Source organism: Bombus pascuorum, chromosome 4, assembly GCF_905332965.1.
Source record: "Bombus pascuorum chromosome 4, iyBomPasc1.1, whole genome shotgun sequence".
In the NCBI taxonomy this organism is placed as follows: domain Eukaryota; kingdom Metazoa; phylum Arthropoda; class Insecta; order Hymenoptera; family Apidae; genus Bombus; species Bombus pascuorum.
The window spans coordinates 17,665,842-17,685,107 of record NC_083491.1 but is presented as its reverse complement, the minus strand read 5'-3'; the positions used below and the strand labels follow the sequence as shown (position 1 = coordinate 17,685,107).

At 38.5% G+C, this 19,266-nt stretch overlaps 1 protein-coding gene across 15 annotated transcripts in view; it reads right to left on the bottom strand.

The window, feature by feature from the left end:
• LOC132905944 (CUGBP Elav-like family member 2) overlaps nt 1–8,999 on the bottom strand; it is a 356,624-nt gene extending 347,625 nt beyond the window's left edge. For 7 of the 15 annotated variants that reach the window (XM_060957697.1, XM_060957700.1, XM_060957699.1 and 4 more), the window contains exon 1: nt 8,433–8,997. The gene's annotated coding sequence lies outside the window, so the exon portion shown is untranslated. Of the gene's footprint in view, nt 1–8,428 lie in introns of all 15 variants that reach the window. The other 8 variants (XM_060957708.1, XM_060957705.1, XM_060957710.1 and 5 more) reach the window with 3 other exon arrangements.
• Between the last annotated feature and the right edge of the window lie 10,267 nt (nt 9,000–19,266).

Genomic DNA, 19,266 nt, shown 5'->3' with positions numbered 1-19,266 from the left:
GTCAAATAGGAATAACTGATTATTGTTCGGTGATCGAGAGGTTTTTCAGGGACGTCTAAGGCAAAGGTCGTGGACGTCGATATCTGTGAGTATGTAGCAATCGACACAATTGGAGCAGCTTTTGCGTTCATATACACGTCAGAACGCATTATTGCTTGGCATTCGGCGTTTGCTTTTATGTAACGCTGTTGTTTTTTTGCAAGTGTTCTTTTACCATCTAAATAGAGAGAGCGCGAAACGTGCGGCCGTCACTGACGCCGAAACCGATACACAAACGGCAGGCGTTTTACATCTGCATAGCATACCGACGCGCAACCCAGCGGAACACTTCTTTTCTTCTGCTTTTTTTATCTTTGGCCTCGAGTCCGTTCCGATATCGCCACTTTTGCTGTTCGATTATAGCACGAACTGGCGTTTCTTGTAAACGCGTTCGATTTGATCGCCCGGCTCCCACGCGCTTACAATTGGACTCGGGCCAGGCTATGCGCGTTATCGTACTTTACACGCTGCTCTTTCATCAACTATGAGTCACTGCTCTCTGGCATGCACCTCTGTCTCTCTTCCTATTTCCCTCAACCTCCATTGTGCTGCACAGTATGATATACGATGATCGATAATTGTAATAATTGCTTTTAACAACTAAAGTATAATATTCCAAAATGTTTTTCTTCAACCTTCAAATGTATCGTTATAATTGCTCGATAACATCGCTGTTCTAAATAAGAAGAAGACATACTTTCATCAACTATGAGTCTCTTCTCTCTGGCATGCACCTCTGTCTCTCTTCCTATTTCCCTCGACCTTCATTGTACTGCACAGTATGATATACGATGATCGATAATTGTAATAATTGCTTTAAACAACTAAAGTATAATATTCCAAAATGTTTTCTTCAACCTTCAAATGTATCGTTATAATTGCTCGATAACATCGCTGTTCTAATACAAGAAGAAGACATACTTTCATCAACTATGAGTCTCTTCTCTCTGGCATGCACCTCTGTCTCTCTTCCTATTTCCCTCAACCTCCATTGTGCTGCACAGTATGATATACGATGATCGATAATTGTAATAATTGCTTTAAACAACTAAAGTATAATATTCCAAAATGTTTTCTTCAACCTTCAAATGTATCGTTATAATTGCTCGATAACATCGCTGTTCTAAATAAGAAGAAGACATACTTTCATCAACTATGAGTTTCTTCTCTCTGGCATGCACCTCTGTCTCTCTTCCTATTTCCCTCAACCTCCATTGTGCTGCACAGTATGATATACGATGATCGATAATTGTAATAATTGCTTTTAACAACTAAAGTATAATATTCCAAAATGTTTTCTTCAACCTTCAAATGTATCGTTATAATTGCTTGATAACATCGCTGTTCTAAATAAGAAGAAGACATACTTTCATCAACTATGAGTCTCTTCTCTCTGGCATGCACCTCTGTCTCTCTTCCTATTTCCCTCAACCTCCATTGTGCTGCACAGTATGATATACGATGATCGATAATTGTAATAATTGCTTTTAACAATTAAAGTATAATATTCCAAAATGTTTTCTTCAACCTTCGAATGTATCGTTATAATTGCTCGATAACATCGCTGTTCTAATACAAGAAGAAGACATAATTACTCTTTGTTGAAGTAATTTACAAGATGCAAACGCTTCTGCGGCGCAAACACCATTGTTGAAAGTAGAATGCGGAATAATGAAAAACAAAAGACCTGTACGTATTAACATGACACGAGCATGAGCGAAACGTATGTACATTCGTAGCATCGTAAAATACTCGCACGTGTTACAATTTTATCTTATTAATTTCGACACAGGTTCAGTTTCTCGGTCACAGGCCGTTAAGGAGTTAATGATTTTCAGTTTCGTTAATTAAATTCCCGATATACATATATTTCTTTTCATCATCTTCCGAAATTTTTTTACTACACCAGATTTGTACTTTCTTCAACGACTCTTGTACTTCTCTCAGCGAATACCATAGTGATCTCGTTTTCGAACTTTGAGAAATGTACGAACCTGTTATACGTGTACGTACGTTAAGCCAAATACTAGAAGCTTCGGTACATTACTTTGTCTTGTAATAGATTCTAAAAATATATCCTTCGTTTATAAGTCGTTAGTCAGCAGGACTTTGAATATCGTACTGCATCTTCAACTTTTGTAGAATTTACCTTTTAAACGAGTTTCGCGTCTTTGATCAGTCACCTTTCAATTTCTTTTACTTTGTAACCTCCTAACAATTTTCTGGTCCCAATCATTTTCTTATTTTTCGCGAGAGCTGGTCATAGGAGGTCACCGTTTTAGTTTCAAGTTTCAACATACGTATTTACATTGCAGTTCTTTTACTAATAGAATATTTTCACCTGACATTCGATGTCAGAAGTTGAAAAAATATAAATTGAATCCACGGTGAATTTAATTATACGATAATATATCGACTTTTATTACAAAAAAAAAGATATATTACATCCAACGCGTTATTTAAAACATTGCATAAAATAATATAATATTATTGTGTCAGCTGCTTGGATTATCTTGATGAAATTTCACGACCCAATAATAATTTCAATTATTCCGCTGTGTCATGTCAACAAATGCTACTTTGTTAATACTGTAAAACGTCAATTATCTAGATATCAACTATTCGAACATCGATTATCTGGACTTCCAATTATACGGGCATTGCCTCTCTGACTCTCGATTATCCGAGACATGTAATCAGAGATTCTTGTACATATAGGTCACCAAGTCGAAAATTTACTCCCTGTGTACACGCAGAACCTTCCTTGCATTACGCAGTACGTAGTATACGCTATAGTATCCATATACAAATGCTTTTGACAGTATATAGATATTCATAACAAAAAACAAATATTTTTAACATTCTATATTTTCCAATTAATCAAATGGTAAATACAGTTATACGTTTTACAAGAGAAGAAGGTTTTCGGAGAAATAATTTTCGGAAAAATTCAATTATTCCAAATGCGTTTGAAATATAAGCAAATTTCCACGTCGTAAGTCTATTTCAATAATACATCATACGTGTTCGACGCTTAAAATAATTTCAAGTGCCTTCCTCAATGCCAGATAAAGTAAATACACTGTAGATACCAAAAGTATGGAATATCGTTGGACATCGTTTAATCGTACAAATTGACATTCTTATTCAAAATTATTGCAACATACTATTTGAAAAAGAATTAGAATAAATAATAACGTTAAAGAAATATATTATATTTTTCTACATGAGCATATACGTTATTCAACGAACTGGGAAGGAAAGTAGCAAAGCGTATGCTTTCTTTGATTCAGTTAAATTGTTCCCCTGCTATTACGATACGAGATGACAATAGCATCGTTTAGCGAAAAATTATTTGCTCGAAGCAGCATTTCGTACCAACTAGGTGTAATCGTATCGAAGTTACCTTGGAAAAATAAACGTATTACATCATTTCAAACGATGCGAGTAAAATCACACAAGATTGAACAAAAATTACACTTGCATTCGCATCGTGAAGCCTTGAATAAAACGCGGAGAAGGGAAACAAGTTTCCTATCCATTATCACGACGAGCATGTTGCAACGTCATTAGCGTATAATTTCATTCCGTGTTGTATAATTGCATAGTATAATTGTCGACGACGGAAAATCCTCCGCGATACTCTAATAACGCGCAAACTTCTCGTCTATACGAAACGAACCTTGTCTTCCTCGTGTCTACCGAGTCGTCCCGTTCATAACGAAATAAGAACTAGCGTCGTAAAAACTGACCCACAATATCGTAATACAAACATACATTCATCTGTAAATGAGGAAAATTCCTTTCTGATTTTGCCTTGACGATGAATATATCGCCACGTGCTCGCTCATAGCACACGTCAGGCATATTGATTGTAAAACAATAGTATAGCATAATGTGTAGTGTGTGTTGCTGGAAAGAAGACTAGCGTAAGGAATGCGGATCTTATTGCTTGTTTCATGTAGACTAGATGTAATTCAGAATCCGTGTATTGGCCGAAAACGTCACGTATACGAACAAGACGATACATACAACAACGTGTGACGGTAAACAGTACAAAGTAGAGCAGTACCGTTCTTGCTCCTGTGTCGGCCAGCTAGTTTTCTTTTCAGCAATGTACAGCTCATTACATAACATATACAAAAAATGCATTACCGCTCATGAGCAGAAAATGTTTATGCAAATTCATATTTTATGAACGTAAGTAAAGAGATAAAATCTAGATATTCGTTTCAACTCGCTATTTGGTATCGTTTATAACACAGTTATTTTCGTCCGATTTCTAATTCTGGTTTCCCATAACGGTAATTGACACGTGAATGGCGGATGTCTGATAAGAGTTACGAAAGAATGACCTCGCGTACCATAACCTCGTTTGTAACTTAACTGATAGTATTGTGAAATAATAATTATTATAAGTGAATAGTGGAAAAACTTGAATGGACCGACTGGTATCTAATCATCGTATAACTTAACAAGATTTATAAGTAACGCGGAGCGAAATAAAACGATCTATCTACGATCGTAAATCCTTCGATTTCTACATACATTTCTACATCTCATTTGTAATATAAAAAAATGGCGGTATAAGATTCTAATTAGAAATAATAATTGTAAACGTGTAATTCTAATAGAAGAATTCTCTGATTCGAAGTGATTATGAAAGCTGCCCAAAAACAACGCAAAGCCTTATACGGCGGTAGGTTGTACATATACGCTTGTGGATAACGAGCTTAAGAGAAAAGCTCACGCGCGAAGGGATCGGAAGAAGAAAGAGCACGAGTCAGCGCCGCCACTCGTTTCTTTTCCCGATACAGACACCTTCTCGAGAGTTCGTGTCCAGACCCCTTTACGTCGAAGGAACAGAACGCCTTCGAAGATGCAGCCACTTCGTGAAAACATATCGCAGCTTTCCTGGCCCGGTCTCTCGGTCAAAAGCTCTCGCAGAAGACAATTCGCTTCCACTTTGCTGTATCGTTTCTCGACACCGCACCGCGGCAAAGACGCCGAGAATAAATCCACGATACCGATTTGTCGCCAGTGCCTGGTGATTTTGGCACGAGGCTCACGTGCCACGATAAAGCGACGTGCCGATCGGGACAAAGACGCCGGAACAGCGTTTTCTCCAGTAGCCACCGCACGTTCGACAACCCGACGAATGTCGTAAGCTCGCACTGTTCTTCAAATTCTTTTTCTTTTATTTCCTCCCGTTTCCTTTCCTTTTCTCCCTTTTCTGTCGCGGAAGATATTATGGTTTGTAGATCGCGTACTCACGAAGAGAATCAAAGTTTGCAGCGAGACCTTTTTCAGATTTATTTATCAGACTCGTTTGAATATTTCTGTTAACCTTTTTAATGATTACATAAATGTAAATGTATACTGCAGATCTAAAAAGCAAACTTGTCATTACTTATTGTCAAATTTAAAAACTTGCTTAAAGATTCTCTAATGTCGCGTTATTGGGGATTATGTTTCTTTTTTCAGATAATTATATAAAGTAACTTTATATATTATATTATTTGAAATTGTCTCGAAATATACTTCATCGCTGTGCGTACAACTTGACAGTAGACGAACTATTTTCTTGTAACAATTTCAGTTAGGAGTATCAATTGATGCGTGACCCCGAACTTATGAACGCTGACGTACAATACAATACCACGAGTAATTATTCGAACGGGTATATGTTTGCTATTTATCATTGGAAAGCTCGTATCTCCGATTATGCGTTTGTATGATTCAAACCGCAAAAATGCTGCTTCCTTTATTAAGAAAAATTTAAAGTGCCGATCAGTGCAATTAAATGAACATGTTCATCGTTAAAGGCGTTAAGGCTGATTCGGAGAAATATTAATTTCAAGTAGTAATATTTTTCGTATGGAATAAGTATGTTTGAAAATTCATAGCAATTCGAAACATCACGCGTGACCCAATTAATGGTCCTTGAATCAAGAACGTACAGATTCTGCTTGATTTTATGTGGCGCAGGCATACCAACAAGCTTTATCTTTCGGGAATAAAATCCTCGGTTCCGGAAACAATCTTTTTATCGCAATAAAATTACAATTCGCTGCTTTTTCAACGAATAACTGAATCTTTATACGGTTTAACTTAAGAACGATAAACAGATGATGGCGATGACTGGGTCATTTCTGACCAGTACAACTTCCCACGTGCAATTCCATTGTTAAATATGTAAACATAGGCGATTACAGCTACTATTATAGAACTTTATTCAAAAATTTATCGATTATCGATAGCTATGCAACGATCGAAATTATAAATCTAAAGAAACTAAATTATACGCAACGAGATGCGTAGAATCATAGAATATTACGAAAAAAATTATGAAAGGTATACGTCGACCGTCGTATAACGGGGACATACGTTGCGCGTTGTAGGAAGCAGCGTCATATATGTTGTATACGATAATATACGTTATACGAATCACACGTATATATTATATATGGAGTATGCAGGTCCATTGTACTATATAACTAGAAAATTCATAATGAATCGAAAGCTAGATACAAATTTTTCTCTTTTAGATTTTAACTTTAACCACTTACTATTATTCATTTCGTATAATACGTATATTTCGCGTTTTGCATATTTTGCAAATTGTATTATTAATGCGTCCCTTTCATATCTTTGTTCGTATCCTTTATTTCGTTGAGAATCGAAGTCTGAAACGACCCAATCAGCCGAGGGTTAAACGTTGGAACAATCGGCTCTTTGTATTTGGCTCGTTAGACGAACGATAATTCACGCCCGCCATTACGCAACTTAAAAGAAACCAACAAACGCACAGTACTGCCAAACGAAATAAACAGCGAACACATTTGACACGTGACGCAAACCATTGACAAATTTTCGTAACAACGATCGTTGTCGAAACGTGTCGAGCAGCAATCTAATAATATCGATACCGTTTCGACTATATGCGATCCACGCAGCCATGTCGTACAACCGAAACTTCAAGGCTATCGAAATTGCGCGTACGCTGATAGAAGCGATCGTAAGATGCCTCGATCGGAGAATTCATACGGCGCTGATAATCGCGAATCGATATCGAGCAATGAAAACAGTGAAACAGTAGAAATCGGACGTTGTAACACTGTAACACGCGATACGACACGTTGACCGGCTTAAATTGCGAAAGCGTGCAACAGCCAGTCAAGGTGAGAAGGCCAGCGGCGATGTCAATCTAAATAGTCGCCTCATCATTAAGCCTTACTGACAGAGTCATTAAAGCGCGATAAACAGGAGGATTAGAAGCATGAATAGCTAGAGCTGGACAAATGTTTCGTGTTTCAAAATAACTTTGATTTAAGATACAGCGCTTGGAACGATCAGAGTATCGCTTTCCGTGTTAAATTGATTTCCATGCCGATTTTATGCTTCTTATATTTGCATAAATTGTTCTATCGATTGCCTCTACGTCAATCTATATACATATATATGTATATCACAGTATCGTACGAGTAACACGTCGATCTATCAAACCTAGTAGGCTCGTCGATTTTGTTCACCTTGTTCCTCTATTTTATTCTCCTTAGATCCTCTATTCTGCAGTGTATCGTGTATTTGAATAGATCGGATAGAACTTCATTTCCAACAAGTTGCGTTCAAAGAATTTAAAATAATTAGAAGTAGAATCACGATTGTGTGTAGTGGGAAGATAGGAAAGCGCAATCACGTTACGAAACGCAAGATGAACGTCTGACAGTGATCTATTTAAATTTCAACGAGACCATCAAGCCATACCGGTAGTTGAAGACTTTTATACCGGGTCGGATCCAGCACTCGCGCCTATTGTAAATTTGCCCCGAGCGAAAACACTTGTCACCTGTCCAAAGATAAACGAGACTGGCTTGAAACATTAACGAGATCTCAACGAATACCAAAGTGGAAACGTTAATCGGCTGACAAAGCCGATTTCGAGCCGATGAGATTCACGCTTGAGACAAAAATACGCAAACCTTCGCCCCTAACGAAAAGATCGAGAACGTATCACACAGCTTTCGCTACCATCTCTCCTACGATACAAGCATACTTCTTTATAAGCAAGCATGTCGTTGATTCATATTGCATACTGCTACGACGATATTTGTGTTCCAGTTGAAGCTTTAACCGCTGACGAACGCGAAATTCGCGTTAATAACGTACAACATGGATAATGTGGAACGTGAGAACGTGACGACCATTTCTCCAATTAATTCTCTTCCTAGCGCACCATCGCTCCACTATTCATCCACTATCATGATGATCGTGTCAGCAATGGACATTCGTAACATCCCAACGTCAATGATTCTGACTGATTCCAAACACGAACGACGTCAACCCTCTTCCATATAAATATCAATAATTGGAATATTTTTTCGCATACCTACCCAACAGTCATAATCCAAGGAGTGTTTCGCACTAATTATCACCGAGAGATTGGTTCACTGATTTCCAACACGATTGCAACAGATTCTTCCTCACACCGTTTGTTTCTTCTTCTATTGCAACGTATCAGTAGCAAGCACACTGTTCCAGTTTAGCCGGCCAGCAAACCACCTATCACGAGATTACGGTGCTCGAAACACGACACACGCGTCGCGATGATCGCGTGGCAGATCCTGGACCGCGAGGTTGTCAGGTCACTCGCGAGAACCCCTCGAAATCTCAGGTATCCTTGGTGAAACACGGAAACACAAGGTAACGGAGCTACGACAACAAGGATGACGCACGTGCACCAAGCGACGAGTCGCCGATTATTACACGGAACATAACATTCGTTGTCATGATACTCGCGATCGACTTACTGGAGCGAACAGGTGGGCGAACACGGACAAGACTAGTCACGCTGTGCGAGACACGCGAGTCTCGTGAGGTTCGCAAAACCAACAAAAGAGAAGACGCACGCGTCGCGACGGCTTGACGTCGACTGAGGAGAGATGGATACGCCGCGTCGCGTCCGTACGCCCCTGCTACCACGAGCCCCCACCAACCGACGCTTTGGAGGCGCCACCGACGCTTCGCCACCCCTCTGGCTTCTCGTTCGTTCCGTTTTCTCTGTCTGTTCTGCCTTGGTGCGTCGAGCCACCGCGCCGTCGTCGTCGTCGTCGTCGTCATCGTCCTCGTCGTCGTCGTCGTCGTCGTCGTCGTCCGCTTTCAATGTACATACATTCTTTGTATCAACCGGCGAACGAGAGCCGATGAGTCTAACGATATCTAACAAAATCCATTCTTTGCCATTTTTCTTTAAGATTTTTATAAGAACGATATTTATCTCGTATTTCATAAACTTCGTAAACATAGAGAAGTGTATAGTTATGAAGTTAAATTAGTATAGCTAAATTAGTTTGATTTGTATAGCTCGGGACGTATCCCTTGTGCTATATAGATCTACGCGTATAGAGATCTACGGTATTTCAATTTTTTTTTAACAAAATATTTATCATAATATGCAGGATGCTAGCCATACCACATTTTTTAATTGCAACGAAAATAAAAAGATGGTAGAGCACAAAGAGATATGGTACAAAGGGAACATATTTTTACGGCCGATTTTTTTTTACAGATACTATAATACGTGTGAATTTTACAGTTGCACTATTTTTTTTTTTTTTAATAAAAAAATATATATCTTCTGCACAGATGAATATTTTTCGCCAATATACATAAAGGGGCATGAAGATGACATAGTAAAAAATTGATAAATTTATTCGTTTATTTCTTCGTTAATAAACGAGTCGCTTTAAAACGAAAGCTTCTATTTCATAAAAATCTCATTTTCAGTGAGAAATTTTTTTCTATATCTTTCATCTTACTCTGTCGATTTGCCTTTACTCTTTGGATATCGTGAGGTGACACGAGAATTGAGGGTTGACCCTCGTGTGAGAACGCGTCATCTGATGCCAAGCTACCGATGACGATTACCACCCAGTTGGAAATGCTAATCGTGGCAGGTCATGCAACTTTTAAGAGCGAATGACCGTTTGTCTGATACGTCGATAGTAGTCTTCGTTGCATGCACGTTTGTTATATGATGCGATTCAATTCTGTCAGTCGATTATGCCTTGTGATGGGAGGCGATGACACGCTAATGTATGGTTGAGAAACGCTCTCGGTGACTATATGACAAATTGTGTAAAGAATGAAATGAAAAAGGATGGTGGAAGATGAATGATGATGATATATATATAGCATACGAGTGATAGTTACCTTACAGAGAATAGGAGAGCATTTTGTATTTTATAGCTAATTTCAGAATTTTAAGTCGCGCGAGCTCATCGTATATCCTTCGTTGAAAATGATTATTGAAATAATTTTTCAACTAACACGTAAAATCTAAACGAAGAACTGTTCCTCGATGCGAAGAATTTTTGTCATTTAACAAAAGGAAATGGATGATCCGTTGAAGGAGTTTCAATAAATGTGAAAACATTATGGAGTGATAAACTATAATATTTACAAATTACATTATATAATACCGTTTCTTCGACATTACATACGAGTTATACAACGTACCTATCGTTCATATTCCACACGCAAGGTAACTCTTCTGTTACCAGCTGCCACAACGTAAATAAGCTCCATGTTGTTGACATTATCAGCCACGTGTGTCCTAATTACGTTCTGCCAGAGCTAATTGTAAATTGCACGAATATATCGATACGCAAACTTATCGCGTCTTCCTCGAATTCTTTGACTTCGATCGCTACTATATAAATTTCTGTAGAATTTAAGAAGTTACGCGTGGTCGCGCAAATCTATGAAGAACTCCAATTACCCGTCACGACGTTTCTGGTGGAGCGAGTTTCATTATGATGTTAATATACTCGCGCGAATGGCCTCGAGAGCCATTTGTCACGACTGTCGCAAGTTCGCCAGTTTAATGTATCCGTACTCCTCGATGGTTGGTTCCTCGCAGCATCGCCTTTGGTGCAATTTTCGAATGACAATGCACCGTTACCAGGCAATGTTGTCTGCTAGATAAAATAGGCTTACACGTATCGCAAGCGTAATGGAGTTTCAATGGCCCCTGTTTAACCTATACTGTTCGATAAGACACGAACGGTAGTTGGGCAACAGAGAAAACTCTTTGGCGGGCTTCTGTACGTTATTTTATTTATTTATTTATTTTTGCTCTTAATAAGGATTTGACCTCGTCTTGTTAGATTATTATATAGGTAATAACTGATAAGATATTTACTTATAAATTATAAATTTTACTGACATTATTAATGATCGAGATACATAGTTAGAAATCAACATATCTCTAAGTTGTAGGAATAATCAATCGTTAGTTTTAATGGTCTTGCTATCAACGCGTCAGCTCGTTGTAAATTATTGTTGAATATATGCTTCCGTGCAATTCGTGTTCCTCGGCACACGCAAATCATATGGAGAACGAAAGTAAACGATTATTTGAACTGACCGTCCGCCATATCGACTCGATAATCAAGGTTGAGGTCAGCAGATAAGTAATTTGTAAACAGAATAAAATCAGTGTTCATTGACTGATCCAGGAAAGAATTCAAATCGCTTGTTTTCTCGTTGCAATATTTCCGAATATTTACGAATGTTACAGTTATTAATCAAGACAAAAATATGTATTCTTAATATCAAATTTATCGTAGGATCATAAAACTGGCATTTTTTTCATTATCGTAAGAAATATTTATCATTTAATGCTGTAACAAATATACATTAAAAGGAGGATATATTACTGCAATGTGATTATATTGATTGCAATTCAAAGAGATACTGTATGTGAAATGTTATTTATACGTAAATAGGTCAAGAGTGTTATTCTTCGTAGAATGTATTAGTAAATTTTAAGTTTAATCTCTTCGATATGATGTTCGTCCGCGGCGTAGTGTTACTTGGCAGCAACCATAATGTTTATTTAATCTGTTTGTTAGTGAAGTTGGTAATAATTATTTAAACTGAGAAATTGCACAGGAAGTAACAGACCACCTATAACGAAATGTCCGGAATGACTAAACAGGAGGACATAAACAATCGAACAATGACAGTAGACTGTGTGTATGCGTTTAGCATTATTGACTTTAGTCGTCCGTACCAGTACCAAAGAGGTTAATTATGGCGACCTTTTCTACACATTTCATAATGTTTTCATTGGCGTATTTCTCTTTCTTTCTCTCTGTCTATTAATATTGAACTACTATCATTTAATACGTATCACGTTTGTTAACACATTTGCGAATAAATGGACGAATATATTGTTAACTTGTATGAAAAATTGAATTTCTTGAACAACATAAGTGCAAAGTTGCATACACAGCTACCAATACATTTTCCTAAACATACTACTCAAAATATCTGAAAAAGTCGGTGCAAATTTAAACACAATCATCAAAAATTGAATTTCTTGAACAACATAAGTGCAAAGTTGCATACACAGCTACCAATACATTTTCCTAAACATACTACTCAAAATATCTGAAAAGGTCGGTGCAAATTTAAACACAATCATCAAAAATTGAATTTCTTAAACAACATAAGTGCAAAGTTGCATACACAGCTACCAATACATTTTCCTAAACATACTACTCAAAATATCTGAAAAGGTCGGTGCAAATTTAAACAAAATCATCAAAAATTGAATTTCTTGAACAACATAAGTGCAAAGTTGCATACACAGCTACCAATACATTTTCCTAAACATACTACTCAAAATATCTGAAAAGGTCGGTGCAAATTTAAACACAATCATCAAAAATTGAATTTCTTAAACAACATAAGTGCAAAGTTGCATACACAGCTACCAATACATTTTCCTAAACATACTACTCAAAATATCTGAAAAGGTCGGTGCAAATTTAAACAAAATCATCAAAAATTGAATTTCTTGAACAACATAAGTGCAAAGTTGCATACACAGCTACCAATACATTTTCCTAAACATACTGCTCAAAATATCTGAAAAGGTCGGTGCAAATTTAAACACAATCATCAAAAATTGAATTTCTTGAACAACATAAGTGCAAAGTTGCATACACAGCTACCAATACATTTTCCTAAACATACTACTCAAAATATCTGAAAAGGTCGGTGCAAATTTAAACAAAATCATTAAAAGAATTCAGTTAAATTATAAAGTATTTTTCAGCCAATACATTAAATAGTGATTATAATTGTCCGTTAATAACTGTAATTGCATCGATGGCTCGCTACATATCAGAGGATCCGCGTACAAAGGAACTTGCATGCGCGAGATTCCGATTGGGACGATCGATCAAGCATCCTGAATTTCGAGCGCGTGTCCACCGATCTTCATCCTCCCAATTATGTGTTCGATGACACCGAAAAAATGAAATTACATGGAAAAATGAAATTACATGGAGAAGAAGATGATAAAAAATGACCATTTAACCAGGCGTTAAAGAACATTCGGAACGAAAATAGCTAGTGCGCGAACAAATTATCCTGCAGCATCCTCCCGTATCCTATGCAAACGTACCACGCGCACGAAATTCATGCATCGAGTGCCCTGAAATTGCCACGCTCTAATTAGCAACTCTGTCGATTCATCTATGACTTATTGTTGCCACTCGTAAATACAATTATCCAAGTGACAATGGCAAATCAATCGATAGTCATAAATAACGATACGAGCTATCGATAGTTCGCATAACGACCGATGTAGGAACTGAATTTTCGTGGCGTACCACGGAATCATTTTCAGGAAGGAAGGAAATGCGAAACACGTTTCGAAGAGGCACGCCTCTGAAATTATTTCATCGTGGACAGGATCGTTAAATTGATACACGAGCCGGGTTGCGTTACGAACGACGTACAACGCGGCACGTCGGTTCTTGCGCTCTTTCGGCGAGCTGAACAACCAGTCGAATTATTAAACCGTGCCAAAATGATTAGTACGTCCGTGGAAATGAATGACCGACCGATGGCTGATGCTTCCCGTGCGTTTTGTGAATACAAAACGCTATTGCGGGTCTCGCGCGTTCCCTCGTTTGAGAAATCGTCCCTCATGATTGTTTGGCAAATTTCGCAGCGCAGTAAATTTACGACGATGTTGCGCGCGAAAGACGATCCGTGTAATGCGCGAAGTTACTTCTCGCGGAGAAGCGAAGCGAAGACGCTTTGTATCGGGAAATGTTAACACGCTTTTTCCTACTTTGGAGCGCGGTATCGGAAGAAAGAAAACAAACGAAAGCCCAAGCAGCCAATGTTCGAATTAAGCAGCTAGCCTCGAACGTATGCGAGGAACGAGGGGTGGAATGCTAAGCAAAAATGGAAGTAGGAAGTTGAAACGGTGCATCGGCTGAAGTAATATTTTTCCACGTATCGATTTCTACGACCATGGCTACAAGTTTCCACTGGAATTCTATCGATCGCACGTCATCCCTCGCACGAGTCTTTTTAACCCCCAGGAGCGTGCCGCTGACGGGAAAGTTACCGCTTCGAGTGGAACTTTTTAGAAGTTCGCCCGGGGGAGTGGCGCGGAGATTAGCCCTGGGGAATTAGAGTTTCCGGTGTACAATGAGTAGAATTCAGAAACGTCTAACCGTAGAAAAATCGATCGGTTTCTTAGTTCTGTAAACGTTTCACATTTTTCCATCGATAACTTTGCGTCTTAACGTTTGGACCGAGAAGAATACTTTCGAATAGTGCGATAGCAAATATCGCTCGACATCTGATCATCAACTGTCTTACGATTTCGTCTACAATTTCATCGCCTAATCTCAACTATCCCTTTTTGAAACGATTCTTACGAATAAGATATAGTTCGAAAGTCACTGCACGTTAAATTTACTAATGATTAACTGGTAATGTCTCCGCTACTTTCGTACGAATTCTATACTTGCAAAGAGGCCAAGCTTATACAGTTTAGACATAACCTTGTTTAGTCTTGCATATAGCCTTATTTAATCCTGTATAATCCCATTTAAACTTGCATCAGTCTTGTTTCCAACACACGATCTCGTTTAATCTTGCGTAGTCTTACACAGCCTTATAATAGTCTTGCAAAGCTTTGTATAATCTTGCACAGACTTACATGGCCTTACGCAGTTTCGCATAGCCCCTGATAGAACATACTTTATAGACTCAAGATACTTTCTATTAATTCCATGCCTCCCTAACACCTTCGTGAAGCATTAGTTTCTATTCGAAAAGCTTAAAATTATACGATATTGTTTCTAATTTAATATATTGCATATTGTCCTAAAAATAAGAAAGTAGCTGAAACGATTCGTTATACAAATTCAAATAATTAGATAGTCTTCGTTCGAAATAAAATTTAACCAAGTTCGTTGTATTCGTCAAATCGAAAAGATAATTGTTTGAAAAGTACGATAAAGCCAGGAAAGCCTACTCGACCTCGATAATCAAGCACGATCACCGACAGCAGCAGCAGCAGCAGCAGCAGCAGCAGCAGTGGCGGCAATCTGTAAAAAATATCTTTTATCGAGCGGCTGTTCTCGACACTCGTACAATAGGCATACAAGGTAGAAGTATTAACCTTTAATTGCGTTGCCGTATACGTATACTACTCGGCTGGTTATGACGTTTAACAGAAGTTGCAAAACAGCCTGTAGCGATTGTAGTGCGCGTCTCGCGTTCTAATTGGATTCCACGCGTACAAACTACAGTTTAATATTTTTCTCGCTTTGATAACCGAAAGCCACACTTTTATTCCAGATTGCAATGGCACCATGATCAGCGTCGCTGTTAAACGCACAATGTAGCAAATCGTTGTACAACGCATCTAACCATCGTTTAATACGGCATTCTCGCGCGTGTTTCGTTTCGCAAAAGAATCGACTGCGTTCGCGTGTGATTTATAAATAGCAATAAAATGTCGTGGAAACGAATAAATGAAACGTGAAATTCGCTTTGTAAATAATTCAATGGTACTTCAGCGGCTGGGTGAAGGGCACTTGCACACGAGAGGCGAGCGCATTACGAGATTGTGGCCAACTTCGTATACCTTTTCGACCGTGCTTGTATTTAAAACTGAAATGGGCAAAAAAGCGATGCGAAATGGACGAACGAGCGACCTGCGAGTGGATGTTCTTTCAAAATGCTTTCAGATTAGAGAACGCATTTCACTGTTCGATAGTCTTTTTTCCAAAATCTTTGCTCAAAGGTTAGATCGAACATATGTATAAAACATATATACAACATAATACCCTTTATTCCGTTGTCTGAAATTTACTGTATAAACTTTTAGAAAATAGACATGATTTTATATACTTTTACAAATAAACTAATACCGGAACTTTCTAATTACTTTGAAATTTCTCACGCACTGACAATCTTAAATTATTATTGGTACAGGTACCGATGTACAGGCTATTTAGAGTTACCTGTTACATCAAAGTCTGCTGAAACTTTTAAACGTGCACCGGTAAAGCAACGCTAAGTACTTTCGTCGGTACGATGTCTCTCGGATACGCGTACAAGTGAAACTCAAGCAGTCGACATATTATACGAACATATATCTATATATACATACATACGAAGGAGATGGTTGCTTCGACCGGCGGTGAAATTCAAAGTTCTCGCTGCCTGACATTAATTAACACGTTCGTGACCGTTGCGTCAAAGGAACAAAAGGCTTCCTTTTCCGTTTCTGTCGAGAGACGATAGTTTGTTCTGGTTTTGTTCTTGCGTGCCGTTACACCGATCTAGCAAATTGCATCGAGCAACTACGACAGCCTCGCCATGTTCTATACTTAGTATAGCATTTCGTTCTAGCTACTTGTTCGGACGTGTGTCCACGAGCAATCAATTTTTCTGTATAGTCGATTCGAAGGTGTGCGATGTCCTTGGAGAGCTATAGCTTCATCATGTAGAAAACGATAAGGGATAACAAGAGGAATGCTTTTGCCAATAAAGAGAATTCGATTGATATCGTAAATTTGCGTATCGCGCGAGGATCTTGTTAATTTGGCGTTGCAGAATCTGAATGAAATCTAATTAATCTCGATTTCTTACGTAACGTTAACATTAGCGGCGATTTTTGTACCGAAAAATCACTTTTACGTCGCATAAAATTTTTAATCTAACAGAACGTAACTCGAGCTTTGATTTCGATAATTGAACTTTTACAAAGGACTGAAAATGGATTTCGTAAATACTTCAACGGTGATAATGGTGAATTATCGATTTTTCTTTTGTGTCTACGGTATTGCATTATACCGGTAGTGCATAAAGCGGAGACTACTACACATACTAGTGAAAAATGCATTGTGTGTATATCCAAATTGTTTTAATAAAAAAAGAGAGTTATACGTATAGAACGATTTGCACCTCCTGCAATGTAATAATATCATATGCGAGAAATTCGGACTGAACATTCGAAACACTGATCAGCATTTTAATATTTCTAATTCTACAATTGCCACAGATCGGATTACAATACAATAGCGAAATTTTCTCATTTCAATAATCTATATTTACCAAAGGAGCAAATATAATGTTTTGTACGTATAAAAATTAAAATTTCAATGAAATATCGTTACAAAGACATAAAGGAGCTAGCGGAAAATATCTCTCGTATAATACTGTTCGTACTATAATAACGAAATAAATTTTATGCTTTGTCCTCGATATCGATCTCTCGATATCAAACACGCTTTCTGTTATTTACAGGCTTACGTATGCACGTGTACGTATAAAAATATAAATACAGGAACGTGTGCGTACACGTGTCTACGGCAAAAGAGTTCGCTTAATATTCATAACGTCTCTATCCCTGTGGCAATTCTAAACACATTTTAATAACATTTTTTACGGTGCTCTTCCTACGCGGCTCAAAAGCTTCACAGCCTCTTTTAGAATGCTTTGGTCAAGTTAAGAAGAAGGATGAAAAAAGACAATTGCGTTCACGAGACAAGAGTCGAGCTAGTAGAAGGACGAAGGAAGAGAGGAAAAGATGGCGGGACAAAGACGCAGTCGAAAGAGAAGAAGCAAGAACAAATGGTAATGGAGAAGCGGAGGAAAGAACGATGAAAAGAAAGAATAACTGCTAGAACGAAGGAAAAAAGGAAAAGATGGGCAAGGAAAGGGGAGAATGGAAACTTTACCTCCTTCGCTACCCCCGGAGCTTCGTCTCTTTTTACGACGGAATATTTTGCTGGCTCTTTCAACTCTCTCCTCTCGCTTTCAACCATCGAACGAATGAACGAACCGAACAACCAACCAGCGAACCAATCTCTCCCCCTTTTCGCACCGGTTGAAACTCGGCCACGAAGTTTCGCAAAGTCTTGCCGCGGGAAAAATCGAAAACGCTTGAAAGCTCCCGGGTGTTTTTACGCTGACACATTTTTCCACGAAGGAAGAAGGATTGCTACCGTTTACCGAAACGATCGATCACCAAATTTTTAGGTTCCATAGTTTCGTCAGTTTTCTTTCGCTCAGGCCTTCTCATCGGATTCTCGTACATGTCGATGAGATATCGAACGAACTCAAAATTGTCTAAAGAGAATTGCTTTAATTGTAGTCAACTACACATGTGGAGTATATTTATAGCGATACATGGAATCTCTGTAATTCCAGCAGTGGTATTAACCGCAACCACCGCAACGTCGTACTCTGTTTAACTCGTGAAAGCAAGTGCCAGTAACCGACGAGCAATACCTCTAGAAACAGGGAAAAAATCATCTCGGCGGGTTGAACGAATCGCGAATAAGCAATATTTTCAACATCACTGCTAAGCTGCATATTATTTCGAGCGGAAGCTTGAAAAAGACGGTCGTCGTGTACTAGTTTTCGCAAGACGGCGGCCACGAGCAGCGATATTTTTGCAGACAATGTATCGAAAGGTCGCTGGGGAAGGCAAATCTGTTCCGCATCTCGACGGCATATCGGCGGAGAATAATGTAACGTCATTGGTGCCGCCACGAAGAGAGATGAGAAATTAAGTGAACCGTGGAGGATCGTATCGTCGACGGCGGAAAATGTATACTGCAGGCCGCTTAAGCCTCTCCTTGCGCAGCCAGCCGAGTGCATCCACGATGGAAAATAATATTTGTCCGTTGGGATACTAACGGAAAAGACGTACTTTATCGTCTTCCTCCAACGACCCTCGCCTCGATCTTTGATTCCACCGATTGTCCCCTGTCGGTCTAACTCTGCCTTCGTCAAATCATCTCACCGTGAGATCGCCCTTCCTCATTACATCTGTGTACCTCTTCCCGCACTTCTCTACCATTCTATTTCTACCTAGTACGTAACAAACGTTCG